General features: G+C 37.2%; 1 pseudogene; it reads right to left on the bottom strand.

Moving 5' to 3' along the window:
* Nucleotides 1-4,252: 4,252 nt before the first annotated feature.
* LOC140007184 (uncharacterized) lies at nt 4,253-7,175 on the bottom strand (annotated as a pseudogene).
* Nucleotides 7,176-9,161: the final 1,986 nt, after the last annotated feature.

Genomic DNA, 9,161 nt, shown 5'->3' with positions numbered 1-9,161 from the left:
TCATTACCAACCCATCGGACCTAAAAAGGTTTTGATCCAAACGTATATAAGTTTCTTGCTAAGACGGGCTATAACCCAAGTGGGAAGAATGCATTGGGCAGCCTCCCTTCTGAAGCAACTGGTGAACATATTCATGGATTGACACCTACACAGAAAATATTGAAAGAAAAAGGTTATAATGTTGAAAGTTCATCAATGGGTCTTGGTTATCAATCGCCTTCTCCTGTTCGTATAGTGATCAAAACGCCAAGTTGTAATTATGGGAATGAAGAAGTGGAGGTCACAAGTCGAAAGAAATCTGTTTTCGATAGATTGAAAAATAAGTCAAAGCGTACTTCTGTGTTTGATAGACTTGACCTACAACCAAAGAATTTGAAACCGTCCATCTATAACATATCAGACAGTAGAAAACAAGAGTACCAAGTTATCAAAGAAGAAAATCTTACTCCAATAAAGAAGAATGGTTCCAGAAAATGAGTTTTCAATTTCTTTATGCATTATGGAAACTTGTTTAAACCCACAACCGAAGAATTTGAAACCGCTCGTTTATGAGAGATCAGGCAGTAGAAAACAAGAGTACCAAGTTGTCAAGAAAGAAAATCTTACTCCAATAAAGAAGAATGGTTCCAGAAAATGAGTTTTCAATTTCTTTATGTATTATGAAAACTTGTTTAACGTAAGAATCAAAACCATCATTGAAGAACAGGGTCAAGAAAGTAATACTTTTTGCCATCATATTATGATCAGTAATCCTGAAGAAGAAGAAGAACATGCGGATGACGCTCCCCTGAATTTGAACAAGGAGTAAAAAATACAGTCGATATGTTAAAAGAGATTTACCTTGGCACAAGTGACGACCCTCGCCCAATTTATATAAGTTTTTGTATGATTCCTGAAGAAGAGAAAGAGTATGTTGATTTGCTGCTCGAATTCAAGGATGTCTTTGCCTGGAATTACTCAAAAATGTCCGATTTGAATCTAAAGATCACTGTTCATAATTTGTTTGTCAAGCGAGGAACAAAACCTGTCAAACAAACTCAAAAACGCTTTCGACCCAAATTAATTCCTGAATTGATCCCATATTATAAGTATGCAAGACAACTCATGGGATATTTAGACAATGTCACTATAGAACATATCCCTAGAAATTTCAACCAACAATCTGACTTTTTGGCAAGGATGGCGTCCATAATCACTCTACCTTCTCATCGAAATCAAGTTTCAATATGTCAAAATTGGATCATACCTCCGATGTTCGATGAAAAAGATAATAGTGGAGAAGAAAATGCTTATTATATTTTTGTCCATGAGATTGAAAAGGAGGATTGGCGTCATCTCATCATTGATTACCTTAATCATAAAAAGTTACCAGAAGATCCCAAGAAAAGGGTTGATATACGTTGTCAAGCGCCACGTTTTATTTACTACAAAGGGACGCTTTACCAAAGATGTGAGAACTTGTAAAATCTCTCATATTTTTTTTAAAATTTTCTTTTATTTGGAATCTATTCCTTTATAATAGCTATAATACTCATTTATTTTTCCAATGGTTGAAATAAAGAATAGAATTAAGAGTTTCCCTTTATTTTCATCGTTAGGATAAACTAGGATTTTTACATCTTTCGGTAGTGTACTTACTCGGTACGAAGTGTGTACTAAATTTTGTGGTTAAGAGTGAGTTTTAGATAAGAAAAAGTGTGTGATTAGAAGTGATAATAATAAGTTAGTGAATTATAAGTAAAAATCTTAGTACGTGCGAGTTAAGGAAAACGGTGTGAACCGACGTGTACTGTTTGTTACCAAGTGAATACAACACTTGAATGCTACTTTATTACGTTAATCTTTTCACTTTTGTTTCAGCAAAATTAGCCCAAAATATCCCTCAAGTCAGCCGAAAATGTTGACCACAAAAGAAAGAGGAAAAGAAGAAAAATAGGAGATTTGATCCTACGGCGACACTTGGCGGTCATCTAACCAACTTTGACCAAACTAATTCCTATTTTTTTATCTTTTCTTGAGCTTCATTTCTTCCTCATTATCCTCCATGGTGGCCGAGAGTTAGGAAAAGAAAAGAGAGAAGAAACACCACACTTTCAATCTTGATTGTTGGCTTAGTTTAAGTTGAATTCAAAATCTAAACCGATTAAACTCTTACTTGCAAATTTAGGAAGTTTTGTGTGGTAAAATTTTCAAAAAAAAAGTTTGTGATTTTCTCTTGCAAGCAGCCTTGGTGAGGTATTACGGTTTTCTTTCCTTTTCTTGTACTTAATCTTGCTAAAGTTTGGATAAAAGCTCTTAATCTTGGTTTATGATGGTTAATTAGTGAGTTTTGCATGATATGGTGGAATGTTTAGCTAGGGTTTGATATCTTCAGTTGTGAATCTTATTTTTTTATCTAGTATATTATGTTGATGAGCTTGGATAGGGATAGTGATTTACGACATAAATGTAATTTTCAAGCATTGAATCATCAAATTTTAGAAATTATAGGTCAATTTGTCTTGTTTCTGACTTGTATATTCGAGTATGATAGACGCTGAATCAGGTCTAGTCAAAATATGAAAGTTGTAGGGAATGGAGTTATATAGCTGCCTGTAAAATTATAGCTCAATCGGAGCACTGTAGTGTATGAAATGACTAAAATACCCCTGACTGCCAAATGCCCTAATTCGCGGGCAGTTTTCTATCTTCTCTGAAATTACACAGTTTAACCCTGAAAATGCACGAACTAGGTATTAATGCCTTCATAGAAAATGTAGTTCTCTGTCTTAATTTCGAAATGCCATAAAATTACCCCAATCCGATAAGTATAGTTTCAGTTGTGACTGAAACGCCAAGAGACGTCAAACCTGTTGTTTAGCCATTTGTCTTTAAAACTTGTTTCCAGTCGCATTGTTAGACTTATTTTGTAATTGGATGACATTGAGCCTAGTTGAAGGGCTATTGTATTAACATTGCTTATGTGTGACATGGGGCTGATTTGAAGAAAATAATGAAGTCATAAATGGTTGAAAAATAGCTAAATACAAAGGGCATGCCGTTCAAATTTTCACTCGAAGGCTAGGTGGATGTACTCGCGACTTAAGCAAAGATTTGAGGATGAATTGAACTTGAATTGTCTAGGGTATTCGAGTCCTCTTTCGTAGAGGTATATAAGTTGGAATTTGGTTGAAACTCGTACCCTTGAAAATATGATAGTAGCGACCAATAGGAATACGTTTTCCTTGTCTTTTCGACTCAAATGGGAATTCCAATGTTTTAATCTATTCATTGCCAAAACTAAAACAAGTGCTCATGCGTTTCTTTACTGTTTTTGCCACTTTGATCGTTTTAGTTTTTATTTCCATTGTGATGGTTATTTGACTGATAGTTGAGTATAATCTTCTATCACAGGCAGTGACAACCCGGACAGAGTCGGTGGACCCATATAAATTGTCTTGATTTACGTGCTAGTTATTTTGGGTGAGTGATTGGGTTTGTTTATGTAATAAATTATCAAAGTGCTTTGTATATGTTAAATGAGTACTTAGGCGAGGGTGTATTTTATCTCACTCGATCTAAATCCATTCTCTGTTCTTGATTTAATATGTGAGAATACATGCCTTGTGTTGAGTATCACCCCTTGTACTGTGTGCTGTTGGGGTGATTACATGACTTGAATATTTTGATGAGTACTTTATTGAGAGATATTCTTTGTTGAAAGATTGGATATCTCAGGGTTTGATTCCAACCCGATTCCAAGGGTAGACGGACTGTTTGAACCGGCTGGGATTTGGTCGAAGTGAGTTCTATGCTAATTTTGGGATTTTATTCTTTCCAAAAGTAAATTAATTTTGCTTTTGTTCGAGCTGCTGTGTGCTGATGACTGGCCAGCAGGTGTTGATAAGGTGAACGGGAAAGTAAGTGGACTCTACGGACTATGGGTATTTTGGTTGACGGAGTGTCAACAGGTGGTCAAACTTGGAGAATTGAATTGGTTTTAAAGCCACTTGTATCCTACCATTGTGATGTTACATTTCCGATTATTGATGCAAAATATCTTGATTTACATGTTTATTTGGATGTGATTTTATGTTTTTACCCCGATTATTCACTAAGCATATAACTTCATTTCATTTATTTTTGGGTTAAATGCAGAAAACCACTGTGAATTTTCACAGCCGTCGCACAATACACCCCGAAATATGTTTATAGGCACTTTGCACCCAAACTCCACTAAAAAGTAACGGATCTTAACACACCGTTTATTTTATCACGCAAATGACAACTTTATCCTCAAATAATAACTGAACGGACAAAAGTACCCATCGTCCCAATCAAACCCATTATGTCGGCGGAAAGTACAAGGCAACTGAAAAACCAAAGATTGATCCAAGCAATCATTGAGTGCAACCACAGATTGCAGTATTGTCCTCAGATCATCCGCAAATGAAAAACCCATGTTCCCAATTCTCCTCACTGCATAAACATAAAATGTAATGGCACCTTTCCTGAATTTAAATCTAGCCATTTTGCATTTGGCCTGACCCCTTGTAAGCTTCTTGTTTACTTCCCCAAGTGGGATTTTTGGCAGCCAAACTCGGTCCACAGTAGCCTTCATGTTCTCAAACTCGAATACAAAAACAACCACTTTAGACTTTTTTGGTCCCCAGGCCAAGCAAACCATGGGCAGGCTGTTCAATCGTTTCCTGCGGGACAAAGGGGCTTTAGTCTCTGTTTGTGGTGACATAAATCCCTCCGTTCGAATTATTTATCAGAGCAACATGCAACTAAAAGGAGAGTTTTGAAGCAGCAACGGAAGCACCAAAGCAACAAGAAAATGCCATTTAACAAAGACGGGCTGGACTCTCTTGTACTGAAGGCAACGCAAAAGAAAAAGATACAAAGCATTCAAGGGGGCCGGAGCTTCGAGCAGCACATCCTAGCCTAGCAAAGAATCTTGGCACTTTTGGAACCTGGGATTCAAGTGCCACCGCTTCTTTCTTATTTACGTAATTTCGCGCCGAGATGAGATGTTAAGAAAAGTGTGATAAGCTTTGCTTTGGCTGCTTGACGGGACCTCCTGCCTTTGCTTCGATAACGGAAAGTTGAACTATCCAACTATAGGAGAACCAGGAATGGAGAGCTTTACCCCCTTCTTTCGGTTTCATAAATTGCAGAAAATCCTTCGTTCTCCCATATATAAGAAAGATAAAGAGGGTCCTTGTCTTCCCTTCGTCCGTCAGTGTGCCATGCATGGTGAGCCAAGATCGTGAAATTTGTTGGCAAGAAAATGGTAGTTGAAGGAAAATGCGGCTACTGATTTGTCTTTTCTTGGTTTTGGTGGTGGTTGAGGTTGAGTGTCGGTAGAAGTGAGAGGAGGCGCAAGAATTCAAGAGGCCTAGCGCTACGGATTGTGAAGGATTTAACAATAAACTGACCACCAAATTGAAGCCTTTTAACTTCAAAGCTAGGCTTGAATGCAAGGTCTGATAAGGTGGTGGGTTTGGAGGTTTGATCATTTGGGTGCTGGTGTTTGGTTTCTTGTTCTTCTTTTTCTCTTTTTCTTCCATGGATGAGGAGGAGGAGTGGTGGAATCGGCGTTGATGGTGGATTGGACTGCTTTTGGTCTTTGCGAAATGATAACTAACAACCAATCTTTAAGGGAAAAAATTATGAGAGGTGATGGTCAAGAGGGCAATTCTGTCAATAAATCAACGGATAGAAGGTGCAAGTCACGCGCTTTGTTTCACTGTGAAATGTGTTCACGGTCATTTTCTTATGGTGTAAAGCGCCTATAAACATATTTCGGAGTGTATTATGCAATGGCTATGAAAGTTCATGGGATTTTCTGCATTTAACTCTTTATGTTTCTTAGCAGGGGCCAACGCGAGGATCGTTCGGGAAGGTATATAGGCTTATGGTTTACAGAATCATTATTTTTGCTCTAGTACTTGTTCTAAGTTGACTAGTAAGATGTATATATTTGTTGTGGTGGTTATAGTTAGTAGTTTCTTTAGGATTTACTTTCTTGTACTAGTGGTGTGTATGGCTTAATGTAGTAGTTTTATGCAACTTTTGAAGACATAATAGTGTAAATAGAACTCACTTTTGCGTGAAGTCTATTTTCTCGATTTTAAGTATTGAGTTCTAGCGCGAGATAGGCAGACGATCCGCTAAGCCTTTTGGTATGCCTCTGGGTACGGCGGGGTCGTCACAAAAGATCATTTGATAGAGTGTTTCTACGATGTCTTGGAGAAGATGAGGCCATGCAAGCAATGGAGGAGGCTCACTCTAGGGTATGTGGTGCTCATTAATTTGGCCCGAAATTACACTTTCGCAATAAGAGAATGAGATACTACTGGCCAATGATAGTGAAGGACTATCGATTTTGCTAGAAGATGTCAAGTTTGTCAATTCCATGGCAATTTCATCCATCAACCTCCTAAACCATTGCACCCAACTGTGGTTTCTTGGCCGTTCAATATCTGGGGTTTGGATATAGTTGGACCGCTTCCAAAGTCTTCTGGTGGGCATATTTTTATTTTGACGGCGACAGATTACTTTTCAAAGTGGATTGAAACAGTTCCTCTAAATGAGATAAAAAAAGAGAATGTAGTAGATTTCATTCGTTCGCAAATCATTTATCGGTATGGAGTTTCGCGTTATATCATTGCCGATAATGGTAAGCCTTTTTGCAATATAGTAATGAATAAACTTTGCGAAAAGTTTCATTTCAAACAATACAATTCTTTCATATACTATGCTGCTGCAAATGGATTCACTGAATCATTCAACAAGACCTTATGCAATTTATTGAAGAAAATCGTTGATAAATCAAAAAGGGATTGGCATCTTCAAATTGGAGAACCTCCTTGGGCATATAAAACTACTTTTCGAACCCCCACGCAAGCAACCCCATTCGCATTTGTTTACGGTGTTGAAACTGTTTTTTCATTTAAATGTCAGATACCTTCACTAAAAATCGTGATTCACGAAGGGCTCAGTGAAAAAGATAACGTTCGTCTTCGCCTTGAGGGGTTAGAAGCACTTGATGAAAAGAGATTGGAAACTCAACAACGGATTGAGCGCTATCAAGTTCGTCTTTCAAAAGCATTCAAAAAGCATGTTCAATCTCGCTCTTTCCAATTGGAGAGTTAGTACTCGTTGTTCAGAGACCGATCATTCTCACTCATAGTGGGTAAAAGAAGTTTATTCCTAAGTGGGATAGTCCATATGTTGTTCGTGAAGTATATACAAATAGTTCAAATAAGTTGGTTGTTGAGAACGGATTAAGGGTTAGCCCCATCAACGGCAAATACCTAAAAAGGTACTATGCATAATCGGAACAGCATGTTACTCCTGACCAGCACGAGCTAAAATTATGGATGGCAACCACCAATAGTGCAATATGTGATTAAACTGCTGAAACATTCCATCATATCTAAGGTGGTTAACAAATAGATGCTCCTGACTCGCATGAGCTAAAACTATGGATGGCAACCGCCAATAGTGTAATATGTGGTTAAATTGCTGAAACACTCCACCAAATCTAAGGTGGTAAACAAATTGATACTCCTGACCCGTATGAGTTTAAAATGTGAATGGCAGGAACTACGTGTGACTTGATTCCCTCTGGGGATACATAGGCAGTTTAGAGGGTAATTTCTAAATTCAGTTACACCACTCTAAATCAAACCCTTTTTCCTTGAAAAAAAATCTTTTCTTTCTTAAAAAAACTATAAAATGCTACATTTGAGTTCTTGTATCTTAAAAAAAAAATTTGAAGATAAGGAACGAAAAGTATTTTACTATTTATAGAAGATTTTATTACATGAAAAAAATGATAAAAGAAATTTCAGAAAAAAAGAATGACATGATGAAAAAGCTAAATGTCAAATTTGTAATCCACTACAATTATTTTACATGATTCAAGTGCAGATTTCATGTTTTCAAGTTCCTTCACTGCATCATCAGTCAAGATGTTAGTATTTTCAATAGAAGAGAGCTTATCATGTGTTTGACTTATCTCAGTCTGGATCTTCTGAAAAGTTTCATGCTTTTGATCGATAGTTGAGCTGATTTTCATGCTTTGTTTCTCCAAATCAATGAGTTCCTGTTGCAGGACTTTCTTCCTATTTTTTATGGATTGCAACTTTTCTTCAAGGTTTTGCAGATGACGAGTTAGTTCTTCTTCATTTGCCTTGGCTCTCCTGAGTTGGGCGGTCATTTTGGAAAGGAGTTCTGCATATGTTTCCTTACTCATCTTTTCCCATGATGAAGATGTCAAAAGATCATATGCATCTGCCTTGGAAAATAATTCTATCAAGTAGTCTTTTAAAGGAAGACCACGAGTAGGATCCGTCCTTGTGATTTCTGCAATAATTTTCTCTGCACGTTCTTTTAAAGAAGAGATTTGCTCAATAGGAGTGTCAAAAATTTGCCCGCGAAAATCCATCCACAAACTCTGCAAGTATTTCCTTCGATGCGCTTGGATCAATTTTTGCCCATGAAATTCTGAGACCAATGCTACCTTAGGCCCTTTTCGAATCTCATGTGAACTAGTCAGCTCCTTCTGATGCATTGATAAGGTACCTCCACTAGGGACAAGTTGTTTTGGAATGCTGATAACAATTTCGTCACTTTTCTTGTTTGAAATCGTACCATCAGTTTCAAGTTCAATTGGTGAATTGGTATCAATAATTTCTTGGCGGAATTCAAGAAATGGGGGCTAAAAAAAAGGAAAAAGTTATGAAAGTTAAAAAAAAAAGAAAGGAAAAAAGGTTACAAAAAAAAAAAAGAAAAAATGGAGAGATGATTATCTTAAGTGGCGACACTCCAATCGACGGTGGTGTAAAGGAAATCTCTTCCAAATCAGAAGATGTTCTCTTCTTTGATCGGTTCCAATGACTGTCTAGATTGCTACTATCGCTTGCCAATGAATGGATTTCTCCTAGGGTAGATCCGGTACCCTAGGTTTGAGCTTCTTTCTTTTCAATAGCCTCGATAGAATCGTAATCATCCAACATTTCAATTTCAACACCTTCTCCTATGGAAGTCATGGTTAAAGATTTTGGAATGGTGGATGACGCCTTCTTTACTGGAGTCGCTAGATTCGTCTCTTTGAGAGCCCGTTGAGAATTCTTTGAAAACTTATTTATTGTGACAACACTTTTCAGGCG

This window comes from Coffea arabica, chromosome 5c, assembly GCF_036785885.1.
Source record: "Coffea arabica cultivar ET-39 chromosome 5c, Coffea Arabica ET-39 HiFi, whole genome shotgun sequence".
NCBI classification, from domain to species: Eukaryota; Viridiplantae; Streptophyta; class Magnoliopsida; order Gentianales; family Rubiaceae; genus Coffea; species Coffea arabica.
The sequence above is the reverse complement of the archived record's forward strand: the minus strand, read 5'-3'. Positions and strand labels throughout refer to the sequence as shown.